Here is a 27,599-nt window from a genome sequence, read left to right as displayed (position 1 = left end):
AAACAACAAGTAATCCCGTGGCAACTTAGAGACTAACAAAAATATGCAGTATCATGAGCTTTTGTGGGCAAAACCCGCAAAATTAAAAATGTAAGATCAAAATATTTTGGCAAATACGTTCAGACATCTATGCGTCCAGCACCTATTACAGCAAAGATAGAAAAGACAGGGTTTAAATGTGCTGCATCATGTACCTCCCAAAATTAATGGCTTATGAGGAACTGATATCAATTTTAAAATGTCTCGTTTCAAAGCCTGATCCTTATCAACTATTAAAAATGAATTATCTAGCATTAAGTGACATCAAATCCAATTACTTAAACTCTGTTCTCTAAAGATTATACACCTCTACACCAGAGTTTCTCAGCCTTTTTTTTTATAAAATACCCCTTTAAATAAAGTGTGTGTGTGCGCGCGCACACGCAACAGATTTGTTTAAACAACTTAATCATAGCCAGGCGGGCAATGAAATTTTTGGGTGTAAAAAGTACAAAAATAATAAAACACTGTAAAACTTAAAAATTCAGTTCTCTCCAAATTTCAACTGTGTTGATGTATCCCCCAGATTTCTCTCAAGTACCCCTAAGAGTACTCGTACCCCTGGTTGAGAAACACTGCTCTAAACAGCAGGAGGGAAAGGAGAAATAATTCCTAAGCTGTAGTCAGAAACTAAAAGGTACACCTTCAGATACTTATCCAAAGCTCACTGATTCAAGTCTTTTCATTGACTTCAATAAACCTGGTCAGTCAGCTCTTTACAGAGGGATCGGAAGAGAAAATTATTGTACACTCCAACATTACAAACACAATGGCTACGTCTAGACTGGAAATTTTTAAGTTTTACAGTGTTTTATTATTTTTGTACTTTTTACACCCAAAAAAAATCTGGGGGATACATCAACACAGTTGAAATTTGGAGAGAACTGAATTTTTAAGTTTTACAGTGTTTTATTATTTTATCCTTCTTTGGGGACTCTTGTTGGACAAGTCAGTACAGAAATAAATGGGTGGGTAGCAATAACTTCCTAAGGTTCCTTTATCTAATCAAGAAACCTTACACCACTCCCACATCACTGCACAGCAACTGCCTTCTCTAAGAGGAAAATCCATCAGGATTTTCTCCTTTCGCTGCAACTTCGTCATGGGTTTCTCACCCGAGTACTTCCCAGGTTCACCAACTATCACACAAAGACTATATACATGCCTGTCATCATAATTTTACACATGATTATTTTGCACACAAAGTCTGGAACTGGCAGGATTTTTATGTAGCTCATACATTGCCTCTCCATGTCAGACCTAAGCAATAAACTATAATAAAATTGAAGCCATAAACTGCCTTTCAGTAACTAGTTCCCAAATGAGTTTTTTCCTCTGTTGCAATATACCATAAATTATCCATGACGAACCAATCTGTGTACAACTGAAAGATTAATTGGGGAACTCACCTACATTTGTCTCAAGCTTGCCCTCATTTAAACAAATTCTGGTGTGAAATAGATGGTAACTTCATTCATTACAGTATTCTCATGGAGATCTCTCCAGTCCATACACTGCATCTCTTTGACACACAAAAAACTGGTTACTCCTTAAATTCCAACTGAGGGTAAATGTTTAGCTCTCAACAGGAAGTCCTTCTTAACCCTAACACAGAATACAGGCACAGGTGATTAAGCACCTGAGAAAGCACTGCTATTGTGTATTCAAAGCAGGAGACTTAGGCTTTGTGGAATCCTCAATTAGGATTGTTGGTTTTATTTGTTTTTCTTAAAGACTCAAAAAAATGCTGGCTTGAGGAAAAAAAGAATGCTACACCACTTTTCAATAACTGGCTTGTCACCTATACCTGTAAACTGACATCAAGAGGAATCCACTGTTTCCCTCATGGCTAGAAATTAGAATTACTCTTTGCCATGTAAGAGGCACCAGCACAAAGGGCGGGGGAGGGAGCAGGTGGCTTAAACCAAACCCGCTTCCTCCTCCCTCCCCCTACTGCCTCGGATACAGAAGCAACAGGGAAGAGAGGCTACATTGAACTGAAAGGGTTAATTTATGAGCCCAGGCTCATCGGTTAATCATGTACTCGGATACATGTTCACATCTCTAGTACAGACAGAAGCAGTGCAAATGTTTCCTCCTTATCACTATACCCATTCATTCTTGGGCCTCTCAGAAACTGTAGGGATAAGTATGTGAATATACACTTCCACTGTGCAGCCACCCCCATTATTTAAAAACAGAAAAGGAAGCTGCTTACTGAAAAACTTATGCTAAAGAGCAACATTGCTGCAGAAATGGTTTAACTATTTTACATGTATTACAAAACTTTTCACTTTTGAAACTTTTCAGACATTTCCAGTGCACAGCATTCATATGTAATTCCCTAACATCACAACTTTACTAAGAACATGGCTTTTATGCAGTTTAAACCACAGGTCTAAATATCAGTTCCAATGGAATTATGTTACTGGCACATCATTTTAGGCAGATGTGAAGCAGAGTGAAGTGGAGGAGACTTGTAGGTGACCTATGCTCCACTCGGAGTACAAAGGTTTAAGAAGAGAAGACATCATTTTAGAACGAAGTAAGGATTACACTAGAAATTCTCTCCAACATATACATATTGAGGCTGATCGTAAAAATTCATTGTCAGAATCCTTTCTCCTATGGCTCTAATAACATCAGCACATATTTATTAGATTCAGCTTCTAGTCCCATACTAGGAAGTGTCACACACTGATAGGTACCTGTGGGTACAAAGGCAGGTTTCCTTAAAAGGAATTATGGTGTTCATACTAGAGTGCATGTCACCAATTTATCTAGACTTAACATAAGACTTCAGGATTTTAAAGAATTTAAAGTGTTTAAAAGTCTGTAAATAATTAATACAGTAAAGGAAAATAATCTCTTAAGAGTATGGGTTAAACAGAGATTAACCTTTTCCAACACAAGCAATAATAAGGATGCATAAAAACACACACAAGCACTCGTAACAAGACATCAGTGCACCCACAGAGAGACAAGTGTTAATCCTGAAGCTTTGCTCATTTTCTAAAAGTCCCAAAGTCAGACTCCATCTGAAAGAGTCCTGAGAACAGACTGTGTTTTACAGAACCCAGAAACAGTCTCAAAAGTCTAGCTGTTGTGAGTCACAAGAAACAACAATTATCCCAGTAATGTTGCTGCTCAATGCAAATACAATCAAAGTTTTTCATTTAATTTAACACTTAAGATACTCAATCCACATATATTCATCTTAGCCGGGGCATGACATTTAATGAAAACATGATGATAAAACCAAAGTATTCTATGGAGAAACAATGAAGTTTTAAAACTGAAGCCTCTGAATCACTTTATTGCCTCAGAGAACAGAGAAACAGCAAGTTATTTATACAGGCAGTTCCCGGGTTACATACAAGATAGGGACTGTAGGTTTGTTCTTAAGTTGAATCTGTATGTAAGTCGGAACTGGCGTCAGCCGCTGCTGAAACTGATCAGTTTCAACCACGGCTGAATCTGGACGCCAGTTCTGACTTACATACAGATTCAACTTAAGAAACCCAGGTGTCCCCAAGTCAGCTGCTGCTGAAACTGATCAGCGGCTGATTCCAGGAAGCCTGGGGCAGAGCAACTCTGCCTCGGGCTTCCTGTAGTCAGCCGCTGGTCAGTTTCAGCAGCGGCTGACTTGGGGACACCTGGGGCAGAGCAGCTGGGGTGCTGCTGGGTTGCTCCAGTAGCGCGGCTCCTCGGCGCTACTGGAGAAACCCAGCAGCACCCCAGCTGCTCTGCCCCAGGCGTCCTGATTCAGCCGCTGCTGAAACTGACCAGCAGCGGCTGAATCAGGACACCTGGGGCAGAGCAGCTGGGGTGCTGCCGGGTTGGTCCCGAGCGGCGCTGCGGGACCAACCCGGCAGCCCCCAGCTGCTCTACCCCAGGGGTAGGCAAGAAAAGCCTGGTCTGCTGGAGGGAGGGGGGCACTCGCTGCACCCGCCCCTTCCCCCAGCAGACCAGGGAGACGGGGGTGGCGGGACCACCCAAGTCCTCCACGGCTTTGCTCCATCTCCCTGGACTGCTGACCTGGGAGATGCGGAGCAAAGCCGCAGAGCACGCAGGCAGCGGGACAGTCCAGGCGCGCCGCGGCTGTCCCACTGCTGGCGTGCTCCGTGGCTTTGCTCCCCGTTTCCCTGGTCTGCTGGTCGGGAGACGAGGAGCAAAGCCACGGATCATGCCCGCAGGGGGACAGCTCAAGTGCGCCTAGGCTGTCCCGCTGCGGGCGTGCTCCAAGGCTTTGCTCCCCGTCTCCCTGCAGACCAGGGAGACAGGGAGCAGCTTTTCTCGCCCCGGAGGACGGGGGTGGCGGACCGCGGCACATCTGGGCGTCCCGCCGCTCCCGTCCTCCGGGGCGAGAAAAGCCCCGTTCGTAACTGCGGATCCAACGTAAGTCGGATCCACGTAACTCGGGGACTGCCTGTACTTTTAATATCCATACAGAAGTTTTATTAATGATCAAGTTGCTGTTTCTTAACCCAACAATATCGTACTAAGTAAATTATTTTGATAGGTTGACAAATATCCCCTTTACACCAGAAGGTTTCTTCAACCTCACCAGAAATGTGTAACTTCTTCCTTTACTTTAATATGCTTTAGCAATGCAGTGGTACTGGAAAGTGCAGGGGGTGGATTTTAAGGTTATGCATTCAGTAACCAACTTTACTAAATTATTTAACTTCTCTAATACTTAACCCTCCACAACCACATTAGTATTCTTTCACTGGCTCCCACATATGCACATCCAGCAGTCAAGGTTTAAACTCTACCTAAACCAAAATGGAACCAGATTGCTGACAGTTTAAAAACTGCTCTATGACCTATTTAATTTTAAGAGCTGGGTAAAGCCAACAAATGTGGAAGAGCACATTGTTTGAACAGACATCCTAATGGAAAGGTCTATTAGCAGAGATTCTCTATGTCTTACTAAGGAGGTGAGTATGGAAAATGATAAACTACAAGCAGGATCTCATCTGAAACAGTCAAATGAAAAATAGTCCCATTCCATTACATCACGTAATGGCAAAAAGCCAAAAAGTGAGGCAATTGGTAAAGAGGGGAGTTCAGGGAAGGGTCGGGACAACCCACCCCTGCACCCCAGGTCCTGCCTCTCCCCACCCTCGTTCTGCCCGTTTCACCCTCTCCCTACCTCTTCCTCACCCCTGCTCTGCCTCTCTTCCCTTCACCAAGTGATATGGCCCAGGGACTAGCAGAGCTAAAAGGGCGGCACAGGCAGCAGTGGGACAAACAAAGCAATAGATCCACTTTACTCTGCTTCACAGCTGTGTTGCTCCATAGGTGAGTGCAGAGTGGTCCTACCACTCCTTTCTCTGAGTGATGCAGCCAGAGGAGCACAGCAAATTGGGGTCATTGTGCCGCCTGCCCTGCCCTCGGCTGGCACCAAGTGCTCCCCATCACTAATCCCACCACTGGAGGCTGTCTGGCTCTTGTCCCTCCCACCCTTGGTGCTTGGGATTCATGCCCCCCTCACAGGTCGCTTAGGGAAGTGGTTTTCCAACTTATTTTCTCATGATCCAGTTCAAGAAAATTGTTGATGCCTGTAACCCAACATAATTTGACTAGAGTGTGGGCTCCAAAGTGGGGTTGAGGATGGGAGCTTTGGAGTGTAGGAGGGGGTTCCAGCTCTGGGGGTGTCAGGGCTATGGCAGGAAGGACTTTCCTTAAGCAGCTCCCAGTCTGTGGTGCAACAAGGGTGCTAAGGCAGACTTCCTGCCTCTCCTGTCACTGCAGAACATGCTGCACCCCAAAAGCATCCATCAGCAGGTTCCCAGCCAATGGGCATGTGGAGCTAGTGCTCAAGGCAGGGCAGTGTCCAGAGCCCTGCGCACTCTCTCCCCCCTCCTCCACCAAGGACCCAGGACTTTTGCCAGCCACTTTTGGAGCACAGCTCAGGCAGCAGAAGACCACCTCTTCCTTAGCACCCCCACTGGTCACCTGATCACCCTGCAGCAATGAGACCCAGTGCCTGACGTTCCACAACCCAGTACGGGGTCACAACCTGTAGTATAAAAACCACTGGCCTATGGTATAAAATCAGAAGGACAAAACAGGTCGTGCTGGTGGGCGAGGTGTACTATGTGAAACAAACCATTCAATCCAATCAAGTGATCTTAAATGAACTAAACTGTTCTATAAAATCTCTATGGATAGTGATTCAATGGTCTAATAATAAAAATATTGTAGTAGGGATCTATTACTGACCACCTGATCAGGATGGCGAGAGTGTTAAATTTCAGCCAAGTAGAAGAACACTCAGCTAGGTGTTAAGAAACCAAGTGCATCAATTTAGCAAAAATCACAATAATAACCAGACCGACATGATTTAACACTGAAGCTGGCTTATCGTTTATTTACGTTAGTGCTTCAAGGTTCTTGATCTTCATTTCTTTATGACAAACCTAAAATAAACATATTCCTGTTTGCCAATAAAGTGCAAATACTAAAATTAGGGTCACGATGCATCCTGGTTTTCCACAGTGTTGTCTCTTTATGATCTTCTGTCTTCCATTCAGGCAGATTTTTCAAACAGCAGCAAGAAAAGGCCAGGGTTTTTGTTAAGCTTTTGTTAATAAATAAAGTCTTTCTACTTATCTAACCATCCAATACGTATTAAAGACAATCTTCTCTATGGAAAAAGGCTTTTTCATTTGGCTCCGTGTTAAGATGCTTTCCTTTCTGATTTACTTCTTAGTATGTTTAGTAGGTATGTTAAAAAGCGGGTAATTGGGTAAACGTGTAACTGCCAAAAATCCCAGCTGTTACATGGTTACCTGCACCTGCAGCATGGGGTGGCAACTGGTGCACATTGCGAGCCAACTTTTAAGATAGCTCCTAGTGCATACCGGCACCTTCCTGTAGTCCTACTCCCAGGGAGCTGGCGGCTGCTGCTGCCTCTGATACAGAAGCAGAAGCACAGGGTGGCAGCCAGCTCCTGAGGAACAGGGTGGGAGCCTGCATGTAACCATGAACATTAACAGAGAAGTCCAGGATTATCTGTTAAGCGTTTACACTTTCACATCCCTAATGCTGACCCTCTTCTCAAACACACAGAACAGCATACCAGAGATTAAACTGTTCAAATAAGTTTTCTGCTCCCAATTAATCTCTTTTCTCCTTCAGAGACAGCCATTAGGTAATGAAATTTTGTCTAATAAGATGGGGTAGCAGCTCCAAGTCAGACAAACAATTAAACACATACTGTAACACACCAGTGCTTTTTAAACATCCCTCATCCCCCTCCACTATTTTCCCAGATGCTGCATGATATGGGAAAGGGCTGGTAGTCTCAGGACAGTTCTTCCCAGGCAGGTCTCTCAGTAGAGAAGCTAAGGACTGGATGTTCCTGGAGGCTCAACTATAACTTCCCACCAAATGTCCTTTCAAGTAAGGGTTGAGGCAGACTAACAAGGCAAGCCGGGGCCAGATTTGGACCATGGGTTCTTCCTGGCAGAAGCAACTGTCAACAGGAGCAGCAGGGGGCAGTGCCAGCAGGGAGCCCTTTCCTGCACCCCATACAGCCATTTTGAGTCACTCTTATCTCCTCCTTGAAGCTCTTCCAGGTAGGCTCCCCAACCGCTGCCCCTTCCTGTCCAGACCCCACACCCCACTATGCTCCCTCCCACATTCCCCCTACCTTGCACTCGTACCCCCAGTTCATTTGAGCACCCTCCCTCCCATATCCTGCACCCCATCCTACTCCCCCACACACATACTGAACTCCTCATTGAGCCTAGGGCAGCCCCACAAAACCTACTTGCCCCAGACCGGCAGAAGCCCAGAAGAGTTGGGTTTTTTCTTCTTATGGGGCTCCCGACTGATTTTATTGTGGGTCAGTGGCCCCCTACTTAAAAAAGAAGTACCTTTGTCTACAGAAAAGCATGCACCAGCACTCTCTAGGCTGTACCCATTTTTGTGGCTGACTAGCAAAGCTCCTTTTCCAAAGCTGTTAATGTAGGTACTTTACATAAGCTCTTTAACTGTAAGTCAATGTTTGACTCTTAGCACATTTTTCAACAGCTAATGCCACCTAGATAGACAAGAGTATGTTTTGTTAGTCTTTAAAGTCCTACCAGACTATTTGTTGTTTTTTAAGTTTTTAGGAAGACAGTTACCACAAGAGAAAAAATAAAGCCTCATGGAACTCCCAGCACAAGAAATAGGTTAAACTGGGGTGTTTGGGGTAAGTGAAGTGTGCTAATACTTCAGAAAATCTTCAAAAGCTTCAGGGGGTAGCCGAGTTAGTCTGTTACAGAAAAAAAAATGGTCTGGTAGCACTTTATAGACCAGGCATGTCCAAAGTCCGGCCCGCGGGCCAATTGCGGCCCGTGTTCCGGTTTAATACGGCCCCCAGGTAATTTGCCAATATCTATCTTTTATGGCCCCCAACAAATCCATATGTATTGAGATGAATACATTGTAAAATCTCAGTTAATGTCAGTTGGTCTAAATCAGTTATAAATATATTTAGACACAACATGTATACTTGGTGTTATGTTCCTGTTCATATTTTTTGAACTTATAAGTTGACAGACAACCTTTATTACCAATAATATGTAATGTACTTTACAATGTTCCTGACATTTATTTCAGCTTCCTGGATTTTTTTTTCATCTGGCCTTCAGATATGAAAGGCAGAGTGATTCAACACCTGTTTAGATTTGTCATCCATGTGACGAAATGAAAAGTATGCCGTTTGCAATAAACTTTGCATAAAATAGTTAATTTGCATTTAATTTTAATGGTTCAAAGAATGTCAGGCAAAATGGTCGGCCCTCACGCTTGTTCACTTCATCAAATCTGGCCCTCTTTGAAAAAAGTTTGGGTACCCCTGTTATAGACTAACACAACATGTAGACGGTATCATGAGCTTTTGGGGGTACAACCCACTTCTCCAGATGACCAGAGTTATCGGAAGAAGTGGGTTGTGCCCACAAAAACTCATGATACCATCTACATGTTTTGTTAGCCTATAAAGTGCTACCAGAGCAGAAGATCTTCAGTTAACTCTGGCAGGAGTCAGAAGCCACATCTGGTCATGCTACGATTTAAGCTGGAGAAAGGGGTGACATCAACACCTATGAAACAGATAGTAAATTTCCAAAAACAAAAAACCCTGGGCTTCTTTTCCAAGTTATTTGAGGTGAAGTATACCCTCCCCCTCCCCCCCCCCCTGCCGCCCAGTGGCTCATCCAAACCTAGCTGTCATATCCAGTGGCAAGGAGCATGATTAATATAACCATTACAAAATTCCTATGAAGGAGGAGGACACAGTCACCTATCAAATCCCAGACCTCCTACTATTCTGTAAATAAAGATGTGGTGCTTTGTAAATAGTCATTTGTCTTCTAACCCATAACACTGAGTAATAGTTGATTTCTTATTGGTTACTTGACTATTCTATAGTCCCCAGGGGTAGGGCCAGCAGCCAGTGCACTCCAGCCCCACTCCAGAGGAGCCCCCCACCACTGCCTCTGTGTCAGAGGCAGCAGTGTGGGGTGGCAAGTGGGAGCTGGTCCGTGAAGGGAGCTAGTTTCAAAACCAGCCCCCCTCGTGGATTGGCTGCCTGTTGCCCCACACTATTGCCTCTGATACAGAGGCAGCAGCAGCCCCCGTCCAGGGAGACGGGGTCTGAACTCCTGGACCTGATGTGAGCCAGAACGGAACCAGGCTGCCTGCCAGCCTAGCTCCTTATAGACTGTAAATGCAGAGCCACAGTGGAGGTAGATCCCAGACCCAGTGTAAGCCAGGACTGAGCCAGCCTACAACAAAATTTACTAGCGGGAGACAGGGGGAGGAGAAATGCATATAGTCTACAGCATTAACCTATAAGCTTTTGCTTATCAGTTAATTGACTATACTATTACATTCCTAACACTGAGATCACTTGTTTTATATTAAAGCACGTGATTTTACTACAGGCTGGATTGACAAGCACCGCCTTGCTTTTTTCGTCATCTCTCTGAAATGAAGACAACAACTTTGGCCTTATTTATACTACCAAGTTGTGTCAACAAAAACTGCCTTTTGGCAACAAAGAGTGAGCATGTACACACTGCAACTTTTGTCAGGAAAAAGGTTTAGTTTCAACACCAAAAACATCTACCTCTGAGTGTTTTTTTCCTTTCCCCCTCCTTTTATTGCTAACAGAATAGCCAACATAGACACTGCTGTTTGTTCTGTTGACAGAATTGGCTTCTGCCAATATCCCACAATGCCTGCCCTGATGGCTCTGCTCAGTGTTTTGATCTCTTCTGCCCTGCAATCAAGCATTCCTCCCCACCAGGGAATTATGTGACAAACGAGCATGCTGCTCCTTTTGGGGAATGAAGAGCAAATCATTGGATTGCTCCTGTTCCGTCCTGCACTAGGAACACAGAGGTCCTCGCATGCTGGGGAAACTAGGGAAAACAGAGTAGATAGAGCTGGGGAACACGGGTTTGGGTGGCACATAGAACCCCTGGGAGGGGAACAGGGTGCAGCAGCAGCAAGTCATCCCTAAAATAGAAGGACATGGGTGGGGGGTTTACAGGGATCTCCTGGGGTAAAATAGATACAAGCAGAGGCTGGTGTGTGCAGTATTCTCAGTCTACTGAAGCTGTGAGGCACATGACCTTCTACTTTACAAGAGATGAATATCTGGCCCTGAAAGTTTTAAATGAATGTTAGTACTGGTGAAAAGTGTTTAAACAATGCACCCAGGGAGGATGAAGTTCCAACAGAACAGAGATAAGCATGAGCCCTAACAATGCAAGCGCCTCTGTTTCCCCACCAACAGGACTCAAACCTAATCTGAAAGGACCACCTCTAGGAGGGCAAAGATCAGTTCATTTCCTAATGATATTCAAGATTTATACTGCAAATAGTCAAAAAAGGGAAGTGCTTTTGATTCTATCACAAATACCACTATGATCATGCAAGATGCATTTATCAACATTTATGACTAACAGAAAACCATTTTAAAGATTAGTTTATAGTATCAAGATACTGTTTTTTAAATAAGATTTTCATGCAAGGAAATATTGGAATTGTCAGAGAGGGATCAAAGAAGATAAATATTAACTTTACATTGATTCTTATTTCCAGGATTCTGATGCAGTATGGGCCCATTAAGCGAACATCAGAAACTCCTTTGGCTTTCATTCTCAATGCTGCCTGACTTTTTTCTTTAGCTTTCTTCTTCCTAACATGCAAAAAGCGAATAATTTCACAATACTCCTTTTACTTCTGCCTGAGCTTTAAAAAAAAAAAACACCAAAGCCTAAAAATCTCTCACATGGAAACACATACACCCTTGAACACACAACACACACTCTGCAAAAGGGGTAAGTACAACAGCTGTATCATAAAAATAAATAAAGTAACTCATCCATAGATAATTTCCCACCCTAGACAGTTTGCTGTGTCAATGCACTCCGCAATAAGGTAATAATGAATCCTCTCAACCAAGGAAGGTGGAAATACTGAACCCAATATTACGTCCATACTACAATCTTAAACAGACCTAGGTAATGTTCACACAACCATCTGTCAATCGTGACTGTCCTCACCAGGAGCACTTCCAGTGGCTGAGGAAGGACACTGTGGGGACTGACAGCTAGGGCTCTCAGCTCTGTGCTGCTCCTACCCGGAGCCTAACTCCACACCAACCTTCTCACATCTAGTGGGGTGGTCCACACCCAAAGTGTGCGTAGCTGCCTTGCTCCCAGCAGGAACTAAGAGCCTGGGAAGCAGCAGGCTCTGAGTTGGAAGACTCCGTGCAGCCAGGCTTCCTGTAGGAAGCCCAGGGAGCCACCAAGCTTGGAGCAGAGCACAGCAGCAGCTGCCACTGCAGCCCAGATGGAGAGCCAGGTTGTCTCTTCAGTTTCACAGCTGCAGCAAAACCCAAACATCTGCATAGCACTTTTACAGCCACACAGCCTGAGCCCTGTGAGCAGAAATCAGCTGACCTGGGCCAGCTGCAGCCTTGCTGTGGTAAGAGACACCCTATCTAGGAAAGTAATAGAGATGTAGCCGTGTTAGTCTGGTCTTGCTGAAACAAAAGACAGGACTATGCAGCACTTTAAAAGACTAACAAGATGGTTTATTAGGTGATGAGCTTTCGTGGGCTAGACTCACTTTCTCAGATCAAGTTATGGAAGAAAATTTGCATGACCATATATACCAAAGGGATACAATAAAAAAAAAGTGAACACAAAAAATGGACAAATCAGATTTTAGAGCAGAGGTGGCGTAGGGGGGGAGGTTAGTGTCTATGAGATCATGATATTAGGGATGATAATTGGGGAAGCTATCTTTGTAATGGGTAAGATAATTATCATCTTTGTTTAGGCCCATTCGTAAAGTGTCAAATTTATCTATCTAAGAATATTTTGAAGAAATTCATTCCGAGTAAAAAAGGAAATTGTGTCAAGTGTGAGCAATGCAAGAAGATGCAGGGCCTAGTTGTAAGAATTAAATATAAGGAAAACTGCTTTTGGGGAGAAAATGATTGTAGATGAAGATGTGGATATGGCTGAGTGGATCACCTGGCTAGGAACTTAATTCATTTTGCAGTGCATCATTCTTCAAGACTCTCTCTATGCCTTTTAATATAAGTATGATATGACAAGTAGAATCCCAAGCTGTTTGTTGTGCTGGATATAGCTAGGGAACAAAAGTTTAGCTTACCTAAAATAAGAGTTTATTTTCTTATTTTATATTACATAATATGTGCCCTTTATTTTGGAACATCATAGTCACAGACCATAACGGTGATGCCATTAGTCTATTCCTTATTTTACTTCAGCATAACTCAGCTTTTCCAAAGGAATTCCATTCTGTACTTGTTTTCTCAAAAAACAGAAGTGTCAGTAAGTTCAATGGGACTTATTCCAAAATTAACTGCACTCTAAACACAGTCAGGCTTAATGTTTTTAGTCACTTTATTTATTTATTGGTGATTTAAAATCATGATTTATATCAGTTATTTAAATCAATACACCCTGTTCTTTTGGTCTCTTATGTCAAGCAATTTTAAGCATATGGCCTAGTATGGCTAAACTGACATTTTACAGGCCTCATCATTTAAGCACAATTTATGTAATACACCTAATCCATTCGAAATACTAATACTAATCAATCTTATGCTTTGATTTTATATGACATAATACGTTAATCATAATATCACATCATAAATTAATGATAAAATGAACTAACTGGCTACGGGAGGACAGAAAGCCATGATAGCTGCTAAATAAACCTTGATGGCCAGGACTGTTTCATGAGTAACAGATATTCCAGAAAATGATTTATTGGAGCCCACACTGGGGAAAAACCTGCAGTGCTGGAACCAGATGGAAAAATCTCTTCTACTTCATCAGGTTAATACACTGATCAGATGCCTTTCTGCTATTTAAAGGTACATCTTGAACTCCCTTTGAAAAAAATTCTACTGGAAGGGTTACTTATGGTGTCTACAGATTGTCAGATAGACAGTCTGCTGCTAAGTTCTCTCTAAGCTGTGCAGCCACACCGCTGCCTGTTCAGCCCCACACAGGAGCTCAAGGCTGCAGCAGGAAGAACTACCTGTCCCCACTAACCTCCAGCATGGATCTGCCTCAGACCTGCATCGATGGGGGAGACACACCTCTCCCTGAGCCTAACCCAGCACCAGGATGGACTTACCAAGGCTGCAAGGAGTGGAAGACACACGACAATAGGCACCCCTCCCACTGGTCCAATCCTGGCACAGACCTGCTGCACCTAGGGGAGAGGCCCCAACCCAGCTGCACCCCTCCCCCGGCCTGGCCCTGCTGGAGATGCCACAGCTATGGAGAGGCACCTCTTACCTGATCCCAAGGTGTAGCAGTGAGAGGGCCGGCGGCAATCGTCTCCCTTCCAAGCAGCCTGCACTTCTAGCCTCTCATCCCCAGCCCAACCCTAATGCTCAGAGTCCACCCCCCAACCTTCTGTTCCAGCTCTGAGCCCCAACCCTACACCAAACTCCTCAGCCCCAACTCCTCAGCCTCACCGTAAGTGGAACAAACTTTGTGACATCACATCCACACTGGTGCACACATTCCTCACATGGACACAAAAAATATAGAGGGAATGCTCATCTGCAGATTGACACTGAGGAGGTAACCATGGTCCTGAAAGATTAGTCCGGGCCCAATAGAAGTGGCACTTTTTCCAAAAAGGACAGCAGAGCAGAAGCTGGCATGCTGCCCACCAAAAACGTGAAAATATTTGCTCTGCACTCCCAGATTACGGGGCAAACTAGAAGCTGCTGCAGAAAAAGAAGATGATCTACAATCTCTGCTTTTCTCCTCACAAGAAGTAGCAAGGTGTGTAAAAATGATAGTGATGTGGGGCTTGAATATAGACTTTTTTTTAAATTGAGAGGCAGGTCTTTAAATGCCCCATGATTTAACTATTGCCCTAGAGTCCTTCTGGCTATGCAGTTTTTCATAAATCTGCTCAGAGAAGAGCGATAACCTCTCAGAGTGCAGGTCTGTTGGACAACTTGAGGGAGACCCAACAACTGCAGCCATGAACATCTATCTATACATCGTAATGGCTTCAGACATGAATCAAGCTTCAGTCAGCAGCATCTAAACCCAGCTGAAGTAAGATCCAAGCCATTAATTAATCCACCACTGAAAGAAATTTTTGTCTGGTGCCTTCTGACAGGCTCTCCTTTATTTTTATGATATTGTCCCACATGCTAAAATCATAGCATCCCAGCAGTGTCTGATGCGTAGCAATCCTGAGCTCCAGCCCATCCAATAAAGTTTTCTACCAACTAGAAAGAGTTTTTCTGAGATGGAGTGCCATTGCAGCATGCATCTCTTTCATTGGCAGCTCTAAGACCCCCAGAGGGAATGGATATAAAAGTGCTTGAAACCGTGAGGGGTAATATTACCTGCACTCACCCCACTATGATGTTGGTGTATGAAGGTGCAGTCTCCCTCAGTACTTTGGTAAGCTCCACGATAGCTTAATACATCGTGACACTTGAGATGGTCCTACAGTGGCCAAAATGTCACTGTGGGACAACTCGCAAACCTCTTGCACCTGGACATTAAAGGCAGGACCTACCCTCTTGAAAAGGCCCTGATGGACCTTATAGCCATCACATGAGGCCTTCTGATGCCACTGCCTCGTCAAGTAAGAAAAAGGATAAAGCCAAGATCTTTACAGCCGAGCCTCCTCTGGCACTTCTGGGGCAACCCTCCTGTTCAGTACTGAGCCCAACCTCCAACTGTACTTGGTTGGGATGGGTCTTGATGCCTATTCCAAGTAGCAGAGTAAGCACAACCTGAAGGCAGGTGAAAACTCCCAAGGATTCAAAACAGCCACTGGGATAAGGCCCTAGAGGGAATCTTTACTGGGCCCCTCTCCAGAGCTTACCGGTAGCAGTAAACCTTTGAAGAGCTATAGTGAAGTATGAGATGCAACTACAAGACACGTGAACCAACTTGCAAGTGTGAACATTAATCTGACCCAGGGGAGCTATTCCTGGTGTTGAGAGCTTGGAGAAGATGGCACCAGAGAAATCACTGCCAGCTTCTCTGTGGAATAGTAATAGACATGTAGCCATGTTAGTCTGGTGTACAAAGTCCTGTATTTTGCTTCAGCTTCTCTGTGGACAGCTCTGAAAGATGAAGCACTCAGATCCAGGTGAGCCATTAGTACCACTTTCTGGGCCACAGCAGAGGGCTGACCAGCCAAAAGATTCCATGCAAAAGGAACTGATCTGCTGATGAAAATGCTATCAACAGACTTAGTAAGTCCCATAGTGCCCCTTCAGATTCCAGATCTAATGGCACTAGGACAGCCATCTGCTTGTAAGACACCACAGAAAGCGCTACTGAGTTCCAACAGTGCTTCCTCAGGGGCCGAGTTCAAACAGTGCTTGTGCCAGAGTCAACACATCTGCCCAAGTGGATGACTTCCTTGGGTGTCTCGAATTCAAGTGCTTTCTGCTTCCTCTGTCTCAAGCTTGCTGAACTGTGGTGCCAGGAAGTTCTCTCTCCAAGATCCTGAGTCCTTCAACTTAAAGGGTGTCTTCCTCCGTGCTTGGGAGGGAGACTGGTGCCACGAGTCAGCCAACACAGGAGGAGTACTCCTGACTGAACCCCATGTGTTTTGCAGCCACTCACAGTGGGAAGGCTCAGCAAGGGTGGAGAGCTGTCTGCACGAATAGAAAGACTGACCACCCTGCCTTTTTGGTCCTCGACTTCAAGTCCCTACAAACTAAACACTGACCCCAAATTTGTGACCTTCCAAAACACTTCAAGCACCTGGAGTGAGTCATACCGGCAGCTTCTTTTTTCATGAATGACAGGCTTGAAGCCTGATGATCAAGGCAGTCCCAGTACCAGAATTCAAAGGAACTAAAGCGCTTAACACTAACAGGAAAATCTACCTAACCCTAAAACTACAGTGAACTTCCGATAATCCGGCACCTTTAGGACCCAGGGGATGCTGGATTATCAGCTATTCCAGACTATTGGAAGGGGGAGGCTATGAAGGGTCTGGGGTGGGGTGGGGTGGGGTGGGGGGGATGCCACCCCCAGACCCTTCATAGCCCCCCCTTCCGATAGTCCGGCTCTGCCCCAGACATCTCCGATTCAGCCGCTGCTAGTCAGTTTCAGCAGCGGCTGAATCCGGGACGCCTGGGGCAGAGCAGCTGGGGTGCTTCCAGGTCGGTCCCGCAGCCCCGAGGGGCAGCTCTATGGGATCAACCCGGAAGCACCCCAGCTACTCTGCCCCCGGCTTCCCCGATTCAGCTGCTGGTCAGTTTCAGCAGCGGATGAATCAGGGAAGCCGGGCGCAGAGCAGCTCCAATTGTCAAGCAGCCAAAGCATTCCGGGTTCCTGATGGTGCCGGACTATCAGGGGTGCCGGAGCATTGGATTCCGGACCAATGGAGTTTTACTGTACCACTAAATTAGCAGCAACTGGTACAAAGCAGACAAATAGGAAATGCTTGCAAAGGCAAGACAAGATGCTCCAACAACTGTTATGGGCCGTAGGGAGTATCCAAAGGGGTATCTGGGAGCATCTTTGTCCTTTATATTTTCATGTATCAAGAGACAATAGAGGGCACAAGTCATCCCCTACAAGTATTGCTGAGAACATCAGCATACTGGATGTGCACATACCTAAACTGGAATATTTTTCCCCAGGAGAAAACAGGAACGCAGTCACCCACTATCACAAATTATGCAATCAAGATTCCCCGCATTTGGGGAAATCACAGGGGACAGCACACCCACAGTGCAATGGTTGAGCCTCACCCAGGAAAAACCACTTTCATGATCATGTTATCTTCCGGTCACTCGAAGAAGAGAAAGATTAATAAAAATCATGGGGTTGGAAGAGACCTCAGGAAGCCATTGAGTCCAATGCCCTACTAAAAGTAAAACCAATCCCAAAGAAATCATCCTAGTCAAGACTTTGTCGATTTGAAGGGACGTAAACCATGCATTAAAACTCAAGAGGATTTTCTAAATAAGGGCATGGAACTATATCAATCTCAGTTCTAAACACATAACCAACATTATGACAATGCTCTTTTAAGTGGATGTACACATTTTTCTGGAGAACCAACTCACCAACACATTTGCAGACCAGTCTAACTTCAGATTTCTTCAGCTTCCAGTTATTTCACTCCAAACGTCCTCAAAGGGAGATAATACCGTAAAAAAGAAATGTTGCTGGCAAAATAGCACAAGTAGTGCTATTCATATTAATCTCTTTTAGGTAACACAGTAATAAAGTTTAGCAAATGTCAATTTTGCAAGAAAGACCATTCAGCAAAACAGAACACTAAATTAAAAACCAGAATGAGGTCAATGGAACTACTTACAGCTCTCATGTTACAAACGCTCATCTGCTTCACTGGACTGGCAATGAAGTGTTCGGGGTCTGGCAGGATCAAACTCCATGTGGACAATGGCTTTTGCCAAAATTAATCCTATGCATTCCCTGATTCAGCTAAGCACTTCAGAATGTGCTTAAGTCCCACTCTTCTCTGAGAACTAAGCACAGGCTCAAGTGCTTTAGTTCTTATGCATGTATTTAAGTGCTTTGCATAATGAAATGGACTTGAGTACATGGTTGTGTGCATTGCAGATTTGAAGGCTTGCACACCAGTGTTTCCTGTAAGTTGAGCGCATGGGCAGCAGAGATTTGGGAGCTGCCCAGCTAGGGTTACCAGATGGTTTAAAAAAAAAAAAAAAAAAAAAAAATACCAGGCACACTTGATCTCAGATTGGGGGGGGGGGGGGGGGGGGGGAGCAGGGCTGGCCAGAGGAGAAGCAGCCAGTGGGGAGCGGGGCTGGCCGGGAGGGAGTCGGGGGGAGCGGGGCTGGCTGGGGGGAACCAGCCAGCAGGAAGCAGGACTGGCCTGGGCACACACAGATCCCAGGGTGCTGCCTACCCCACGCACGGTCCTGGCAAGCTTCACGGGCGAGTCCAGCCCCGGGGATTCCATCCCTCCCCCCCCCCCCCCCAACACCCCCTCCACTGTGTAGCTGTGTACTGCCTGGCTGGTAGACACGCTCACGCAGGGGGGGCATGTCTACCAGCTAGGCAGTATGCAACTACGTACTGATACTCATGATAATAATAAAACTTTCTTCATTAGAAAATACAGGACATTTATATGTCCTGTATTTTCTCAATTTGTTTCTTGGACAGAAAGCTCAAATACCGGACTGTTCAGTTAAAAACCGGACACCTGGCAACCCTATGCCCAGATGACTGACAGACTGACCACAGCTGGTACCATGTTTTTCACATAGTGGGGCAGAGCCACACATGCCTCAGAACATATAACAAGATTTATTCCATACCTGTGGAAATTGTATAAAAGAAATTGTAGGGAGCATTGTTGCACCCCATTATTTCCTGCACCATTTTCCTACGGAGAGCATAGTCTGAGATAATGCAGTTAGCAAACACTAAACGTCTTCATTTATTCCCCCTGTACCTCCACTGATTGTTCCACCAAGATGCAAGAAAGATTAAAAACCCATTCCCAGAACTGACATGGGACTAGGAAATTCCACACTTTCTTACAGTCTGGATCAGGGGTCGGTATGTTACGGCACACGAGCCAATTTTCAGTGGCACGTGGGGTGGGAACTCAGTCCCACCCCTCCTCCATGAAGTGGAGAGCTTGTGCTGCCGCTTGAGTCTTGTGGCCAGCACTCAGCCTCAGCATCAGCTCTGGGAGGCAGGTGGAGAGGCTGCAGCAACCCAGCTGAGGCCAGAGCAGGCCAGCAGCCCGATTGAGGCTGTGCGCTAGCCAGCACCAGGAACAATACCCCAGCAGCAGGGATAGGGCTCTGTGCTGCCATGCCAGCTGCAGTGCTGGTTGGAGCAGCGGTTATGGCAGCTGGTCCGGGGTAACTGTGTCACTTGGGCAACAGAGAGGCTAAAGAAGCCAGTGACAGGGAGGGGAAAAGGCTGAGAGGACCAGTGGCAGGGGACCATAGTTCCCTCTAAGCTATGCTGCCTGTGCAACCGTTTTCAGAGCTCTGCTCCAAAGTTCAAAGCTCCCACTCAGGTAGGAAGCTCAGTGGAGGCAGGGTGTTGTCTTGAGCAAGCAGCTAAACCCAGCTGCTCCGTGCTTGAAACGGATCAGCTCTCAGAGCAGGTAATAAAAAGCAAAATAAGGAGAGAATAAATGGCTAGGCAGGCAGAGGAGGAGTGAGGGAGTAGGTGAGTGGGTAATTGGGAGGGGGAGTCAGAGTGGAAGGGAGTTTGAAGAATCCCTTGAGTGTAGGAATGAGAGGCTGAAACACAGCCCTCTCAAGCCTCTTGGGAAGGGGGAGGTAAAGAGCAGACTGCATGAGGTAAGTGGGGAAAATAGGGAGTGGGTGGGTGTTGGCATTGGGGTGAGGTGGAGATAGTGAGGTAGTTTGTGTTGTGAGGCTAGCATCTGTGCAGTGAGGTAGAAACAGGGGACAGTTTATTTGGGGTATCTGACTCATTTGTTGCAGTCCTCTCTGGCTGGGTTGGAGCGGAGGAGGAAAGCAGACTGCATGGGGGGGTGGGTGCTAGGAGGGCATTTGCATGATTACATTTCTAACAAAGTATACATAGATCTTCATGGCTTAAGGTAAGAAAGAAAAAGATTCTTTTACCAGAATTTTTGGAGTGTTGCAGATATCTAAAACTTGCATCTTAATGATTTTTTAAAATCCTGTGTTACTAATTCATACATGGTATATTCATTGTATTGCATTAAGGCCAGTAAATGTATCAACAGCACACTGACCCATAAATAGAAGTGAAAAAGTTAATCTCAGCATGCCACTTCTGAAAGGCTGCTGACCCCGGTCTAGGTATTTCCACTAGTTTTTGTCAAGTAAATAAGATAGGCCAAACTATACTGTTCAGCTGACTATACTATCACAAAGTTTGGCAGGTGTGCTGACAATCTCTAGCATACTGTAGCGGTTTGATTAGCACAGTATGAGAACACAGAACAAATTGCTTGTAGGGATGATGAGAGCAACAGAACACTAACAACAGGCAGGAAAAAGCAACAGAAGACAATTTCAGCAGCTTTACACAACAATCTTATTTTAACAGACTCATGTACATTGCCTCCCTTTTAGGAGGAAAAGAAAGACAAAAGCAAAAGTTTCCTATCCCTCTGCAACTTAAACTGTCTTTCAATGTAGCTGCAAATAGATAGGCTTGGAGGTCTCAATAGGGAAATGAGATCTCATTTACATTAAGAAAGAAATGCAGAAATATGTAGCAATAGAAGATTTACAGCTGGACAGATTAAAGTTTGGCAGAAACGAATTACAGTGACAGAAATTGAGACATTTATTCTATGAATTGCAGGCCTTAACATTTTTACTAATGGACTGAATCTTCTTGTAGCTTTTTAGCAAGAGGAAAGCAGCATACACAGCTCAGTACTTTTTAAAGCAAGGGGGTGAAATAAAAATGTAATGTAAAGCATAGTAACTAAGTGGATTACTTGCATGAAAATCTTACCAGAGAAAGTGTATGCTCCACAGTATCATTAAGCAAAATACTAGCAATGCTATTTCACTAGGAGGGTAGTGAAGCACTGGAATGAGGTTACCTAGGGAAGTAGTAGAGTCTCCATCTCTAGAGGTGTTTAAGTCTCTGCTTGACAAAACCCTGGCCAGGTTGATTTAGTTGGGATTGGTCCTGCCTAGAGCAGGGGGGCTGGACTTGATGACCTTCTGAGGTCTCTTCCAGCTCTATGATTCTATGTCAAAAGGCACTGAAGATTAAAAATATGAATTCTTATCACACTATCATACAAATGTTATCAGAGAAAGCGTACACTCCAATCTCATTCATCGAAATACAAACAATACTATTTCATGTCAGAAGGCACTCAAGATCAAAAATATCAATTCTTATCTCGCTAGAGACAACCTATCTGATCTGTTGTTGTGCACGCTTGAGAAAACAAGGACCAGCATCATTGCCCCTTCAATAAAACCTGCAGGCGCAGTAAGAACCAGAAATGCACAGCAGCTGTTAAAATGGAAAAAGTTAACATTGAAAACACTGAAAAGTGTCATGTCATCATAAATACACTCTCACCTAGACCATTATGTTCAGTTCTGCTCACTGTATCTCAAAAAACAACAGAAAAAGAAATAATCTAGGGATAGGCGAGTTGGACAGAAAAATTAGAGCTTTGGAAAGATTTCCATGTAAAGAGAGAAAAAATTGTGACAACTTAGTTTAGAGAGGCACCATGACTGAGATATACAAACTAACATGAACGGAGACAATCCTATTTATCTTTAGATAATACTGTAATTAGGGATGTATTTGACATCCCAGACCAGGTTTTACGATTATACAGTTAACATGCAGCACAGTAGACAGAAACACAGCACCCTTTTATATATTCTTGTGAGAGTTAAGGACCACTGTATTCTAAGGAAAAGTTGGAAGTGTAGTGCTGTTATTTAAGCACTTATTTTTCTCTTAATGGAACAGATCAGGCTCTAAAATTTTATGTTTTTTTAGAAAGACAGCACGAGACACACTCATATTATTATAGATAGATAGTTCACTTTTAGGTTCTCATGCCCTGCCACAATGCCTTAATGTTTGGATTGCACACACTGCAATACTTATTCTAGAAATAACATTCTACTAGAATATTAAGTAAAACCTGGTTTAAAATGTCTTAAAAGCCTACCTGTTTTAAAAAAAGTAACCATCTTGTGTATTGTAACCGAAATCAATATATTTGAAAATGCAGAAAAGACATACACTTAAAAATATCAATTGAAATGTATTGAATATTTTGTAATTAAGCAAGATTAATTAGAGTTATTTACGTGAGTTAACATCAATTAATCGACAACCCTAGTTAAAATTCATACTGCATGCTGGTTTTGTAATGTCACAGATATCCAAGAGCTTCTAAATCCCATTTCTCTCACACTCAACCCTTTGAAAACATGAACACACAAAACCAAAAGGCTACAACACCATCTTGTATTGTGTATTTTACTTCCTTCTGTGGCTGGTATCAGAATTGTAAATACAGTGCTTTGACAAAATACATTTGTCATGACGATTACCTGAAAAGCCAACCAAGGGAGACAAAAGAACTTTTAGTTACAGACAGCATGGTTTAAAACAGGGGTGGGAAACTTATGGTTGATCCAGCTCCCGAGGTTCAGAGTCCCCCGGCAGCACTGGGGAGCCTGTGCTGGCACCCCAGCCCTTCTGCTGCCCCACCGAGGGGCTGGAGCACACAATGTGTAAGGGGAACTTGTTACTTGCTTGTCAGTCAGTGGCCATGTCAGTGAGGTGTGGGTGTTTAAGTTTTTTTTTGGGGGGGGGGGTTGCTTCTCAACTTGTGAGAAATGATTTTTCCATGTGTCTGAGGCCCCCAACCAAAAAAGGTTTCCTACTCCCAGTTTAAAACCCTAAACTGGGCCCCTTTCCACTCCCTCCTCCCTGCAACTCCAAGTCTACTAAAAATAATAGCTCATGTGGATTTCTGTCTGATCAAACTACAGAGAAGGGAGTACAAATGATAACTAACCCTGTGATAGGGAGAGTAGGAAAGCTAAGCAATATTATCTGTTGCATATACACATGCACATGACGTGATGATAAAACTCCAGTGGTTCACCTGCAAAATTGGATTTTTTGCTGACGTTTGGTTTTAACCTAAAACAATCCTCCCAGAGTCACTTGCCAGGGTTCCACGTGGATTTTAGTAGTGTTTTTAATTAAACAGCTATTTTTAACAATGTATTTAATCCAAAGGGAAAGAGTTAAGAGGATGAGTCACTAGCAGAGACTATTCCTGCAAAAGTGCTCACAGGTATGTCTACACAACAAAAAACTAGCAGCAAGCTCTCGGAGCCCAGGTCAATCAACTCAAGCTTGCAGGACTCATGCTACAAGGGTAAACACAAAACATATGGGCTCCCATGTAGGTTGGTTTGTCTATAGTTATTTTTAACCCAGAAGCACAAGCCCCAGGATCCAAAGTCAGTTTACCTGGGCTCCAAAACTCACTGCTACAGAGCACAGGTTTTTTGTTTTGTTTTGCACTGTAGGTTAGCCTTAGTCTCAAGGAGTACCTTGTTTTTACAAGACAATAAGCTTGAAATAGACCTCATTTATTTTATTTGAATCAGGCCCTTAAAATATACAGAATAATAGCATATCTCAAAGAACATTTTTAATTAATTCAAAGCTGATTTGATCTCAGTTTGAGTTACTGTATAATTGGAAAAATGTTTTATGCTAATGTAGATTGAAGAGAAATACTAAAACACTAGAAAATTAGCCTATTAATTGCTACATGGGTTTAATAGTCACAAAAAACTTCAAAAAGTGTTAAAAAAAAAAAAAAAGAGGCACGCCAGGGAATTTCATCTCAAGTCTACTGTTGCATCCTGAACTCTCTCCATTGAGTTTGAGTATCTGCAGAAGGCTACGGTCTGTTTACAGCATAGTATGAAACTGGAGGTACGTCTACAAAGCAACATCATTTCACAATAACTTAATCCACTTCTACAGAGCAGTGAGTTATTTCAAAATAATTGCAAAATACTGTCAAGCTGGAGGACTTCTTATTCCAACTCCTGTAACCCTCATTGTACAAGGAGTAAGGCAAGTTGGAGAAAGAGTGCTCTATTTTGAAATAAGTACCGCGTAGACGCTCCCAATTTCAAAATAAGCTACACAACTGACGTAGCTCAATATGCATAGCTTATTTCGAGTTAAGCAATACTGTGTAGATGCACCCTGAGTAAGCATCATGAAATATGCTTCCTCCCAGTAAGACAAAAAAATGGTTTCAAATTCCAATGCAGACAACAAAACAGTGTGTCAACTTGCATATTAGGCAGCTTATCTTGAAATTATTGAACTCAGTCCCCAATTTAGTTTCTTTGTTAGTGTCTTCTCTGTTAGATGGACATATGTAATGCTATTTTAATGAAACTTAGGGACAGGTAGACAAAGATTTGTATCATCTACCTTGGCTGCCTAAGAATGTACAGGAGTAGTTGAGTCGACTACTAGCATTTCCCCCCTTCTTCCCCTTGCTGTATCTGATACAGAGGCAGCAAGGAGAGGAGGGAGGAGGAGCTGTCGCTGAGCGGAGTCAGCTTAAAAGCCAATACCCCACAGCACCATTTTCACAGTGCCACCCCACCACCACCATCCCCGGCCCATGCTGCTGCTTCTGTCTTTATCAGAGGCAACAGTGCAGGGGGTGAGAGCAGGGGAAGCTGCTGTAAGGGCTGTTGCTGGGGCAGCCTAAGTTCGCGACCAGCCCTTGAAGCTACCCCCAGTCAGCATTTTAAAAGTAGTAAGAGTCAGCCCAGGGGTAGCTCCTGGACCCAGCACAAGCCGGGACTGAGTGCCTTATAGACTAATCACACAGTTGATACAATTTGTATCGACTACATGATTAGCCAAATACCCACCTTTTAACGTCCTTATTGCTGACGATGTCAGCCAAGCTACAAGCATGTGTTCTCGTAAAAGAGGAAAAGGAAGAAACATGTACTAGAATGAAAACTGAAAGTAATCCTTGCCTATCTAAGATCTGGTTTACACTGTCACTTAAATCAAAGTAAGTTACTTCCCTCAGCGGTTTGAAAAAAAAATCACCTCCAAGCAGTGTCACTTCGGCTAGGTCTAGACTACAGGGTTTTTTCAGAAAAGTGATGTTTTTTTGAAAAAACTTCACCTGTGTCTAGTCTGCTGCCATGTTCTTTCTAAATTAAATCGAAAGAACGCGGCAGTTTTTTGACAGCAGTAAAACTCATTTTACAAGGAAGACCGCCTTTTTTGAAAGAGCTCTTCTTAAAAAAAGAAGGTGTTCTTGATCGCAAACAGGGCTTTTTCGAAACGCAATATCCAGATTGCCTGGATGCTCTCTTTCAAAAAAGCGGATCGCGTTTTCAAAAAAAGTTGTGGCTGTCTAGATGATCTCTTTTGAAACAAGCTTTTTCGAAAGATTCTTTTGAGAAAGCTTCTTTCGAAAGAAACGTGTAGTCTAGACGTACCCACGCATGAACCTAATGCAATGGCTACATTACACTATGTTGATGGGAGACACTCTCCCACCAACTCACTTTCTGCCATTGGGGGAGGCAGAGTACTGCGGGAGGCAGAGTACTGAAGTTGACAGAAGAGCATTCTCCCATTGATTCATTGCATCTTTACCCTCAATTAACACCACTAGGATCGATAAAGCATCACCAATTTAGTGTGCAGGAATGCTACGCCAGTGACAAACAGCAAATCCTCTCCAGCAGTTGTGATCATTCAGGCATGAACTTGTAGAGTCCCACGCCCAGCTGAACTGCATTAATGCTCCCTGAGCCTCATGAAGCATACAGAGAGACATCGGTACATCACCCACGCCTCCACCTTTGCACTCCAAAATATACCATCTTATGCTCCTCAAGACTGCCTTAAAGTGGCAGATTAACTAATGAGCTTGCACTGTGTATTAAGGGGAAATGGACATGCATCAGCATTTCAAGTAATCCAAGTTGAGATTCCCCAAACATTTTGACCAAAACCACAGTTTTAGGTACTATATAAAACAGATTTATTAACTACAGAAAGACAGAGTTTGAGGATTATAAGTAGCAGATAGATCAGAGTTGGTTACACAAGAAATAAGGTTATTTTTTAGAGATGTAAGAAGTTAACTGGTTAACCAATAAGCAGGCGTCTTATGGTCCCCCAACCACCCTGGACAGCCTCTCACCACCCAGGGGCTGATGGTTAACCAGTTAAAGAAATCATTTAACCGCTTATCTATAGTAGTGGTTTTTATATCCCTATTATCCTTATTGATAGAGACTCTCAGTCTACATTCTACAGCAATTTTTGAATCAGTCTCAAACCCTAATGCAGTGGTTCCCAACCTTTTTCGTACGGTAGACTAGCAAACCCGTTCACAAACTTTTGGCAGGAGGCAACATTCTAGCTGCATATTTATTATGCAAATAATGAATATGCAAATAAAATGTTACCTGTCCGCAAAAAGCCCTGGCCCCCAGAGCTGCTGCGAGCAATTGCCACGTGGTGAGCGGCTGATGCAGCTGAAGCCACCTGTTTGCAAAGGCTCTGTGGGCTGGGGCTCCGGTACACGCCAGCCTCTTGAGCTCCCTAATCCCATCCCTCCACCAGCCACCAGCACCAGCCACTGACCCCAGAATCCCCTGCACCAAATCCCCCCAGTGCCAGCCTCCCATTCCGAATGCCTCAGTGCCAGTCTCCCACCCCTTAGAGCCCCGCACCACCAGGCCACCCCAGTGCCAGCATCCTGTTTCCAGAACCCCACTGCACCCATCCCCCCATAACCCTCCCCAGTTCCAGCTCACTATCCCAGAACCCCCCAATGCCAGGCCCCCAACCCCAGCACTAGCCCCGCCGCCAGAGCCTCCAGTGTCTGCCCTGCCCCCTCACCTAGCACTGTGCTGCCTCCAGCTAAGCACTTATGTCCAGGCCGCGACTGATCTGGGGTTGCTATGCTGGCTCCAACGCAGCCCTCCCAACACACAACGAACTGCTCTTCCGTGTCCAGGAGGAGACCCTATCCTGCCTCTACCCAGCACTGGTTGGCTGAGAGGCAGGGGCAGGACATGCCTCTCCCAATAGCCACAGCAGGAGGAAAGGTGCTGGTCGATGTATCCCAGCCCTGGTCCCCAGAACCTCCAGGGCCAGGCTGCGGCCCTGTGGTTGGGAACCGCTGCCCTAATGTATGTTACAGGGAACTCACAGTTCTCAATTCATAGACTAGATGCCTTTCCCAGCCTGGGACCAATCTCCCCAGTTCAAAGTCTCTGTCTTCCTAACAATCTTCCAAGTGTAGAGATAGGGGAGGAGAGTGATGATTTCACTGTTCTTCTTTAAATGGTCTTCCAGATGCCCAAAAGATCCTTGCTGTGTCATGGGTTAGGCAGCCTTTTGTATGTGCCCTCTGTGAGAAGTCTCTGAAAGAGGGGATTCCTCTTGATAGGCAACAATGCCTAC

At 44.4% G+C, this 27,599-nt stretch overlaps 1 protein-coding gene and 1 non-coding gene across 12 annotated transcripts in view; both read right to left on the bottom strand.

The window, feature by feature from the left end:
* Positions 1–27,599, bottom strand: part of CCNY (cyclin Y) — a 174,303-nt gene that overhangs the window by 129,418 nt on the left and 17,286 nt on the right. The gene's annotated exons all lie outside the window — the stretch shown is intronic.
* Positions 17,237–17,401, bottom strand: LOC112547443 (U1 spliceosomal RNA). The gene has a single exon (XR_003091184.3). It is a non-coding gene; the product is annotated as a U1 spliceosomal RNA (small nuclear RNA).

This window comes from Pelodiscus sinensis, chromosome 2 (genome assembly GCF_052426305.1).
Source record: "Pelodiscus sinensis isolate ZL-2025 chromosome 2, ASM5242630v1, whole genome shotgun sequence".
Classification (NCBI taxonomy): Eukaryota; Metazoa; Chordata; order Testudines; family Trionychidae; genus Pelodiscus; species Pelodiscus sinensis.
This window is presented reverse-complemented; position numbering and strand designations above follow the sequence as displayed.